This window comes from Sus scrofa, chromosome 18 (assembly GCF_054392235.1).
Source record: "Sus scrofa isolate SSC_HxYL_T2T_F1_AM1 chromosome 18, Sscrofa_HxYL_maternal_Yorkshire_Landrace_v2.0, whole genome shotgun sequence".
In the NCBI taxonomy this organism is placed as follows: Eukaryota; Metazoa; Chordata; class Mammalia; order Artiodactyla; family Suidae; genus Sus; species Sus scrofa.
The window spans coordinates 40,231,868-40,232,500 of NC_139400.1; positions in this window are offsets into that span (position 1 = coordinate 40,231,868).

Genomic DNA, 633 nt, shown 5'->3' on the forward strand with positions numbered 1-633 from the left:
GTTGGCACATTACATAAAATGACTTCTCCATTTGAGGCCCAGAACCTGTAAACCACACCATCGCCCAGCGCCAGTCCCCTAGGCGTAAGGAGTAATAGACCCCAACTGGTTAGCTCCCATCAATACCCTGTATTTCCAATGGGCTGGACTAGGAAGCACAAAAATGGATGCTATTATAGCTGTCAAGAAAATTTTCAATTATTCAATACAGTCAGTGTTTTCCTAAAAGTCACAAGGTAAGTGGATGGTTTTTGTGGCTCCATGGAAAAGTAATGCTTATTGACATAAAATCCACCTTTTGAATTCAGTTACAGTGAGCAGTAAATACAAGTTTCTGCCTATTAGCCTCCTAATGGGCTTCAATACCATTGCTTACCAGAGTCCTGAGTTACAGAAAATGAATTCTCTTTTGCTCCAGCCATAATTTCTGAGTTTCTTGGCATATAAGAGAAAAAACTTTTTCCTGTTGATTTTGATTAAGTTCCTTGGAAATAAACCTGATATGTCATTTAACTTCTACTGAGGTGATTGAAGACTCTTTTTAGAAGCTTGATCTCAATGTGACTATCTCCCAATCAAATTTTATGTATCACATGTGCTCTTCAAGAGACCTAGTAATGTTTCTAAATGCTA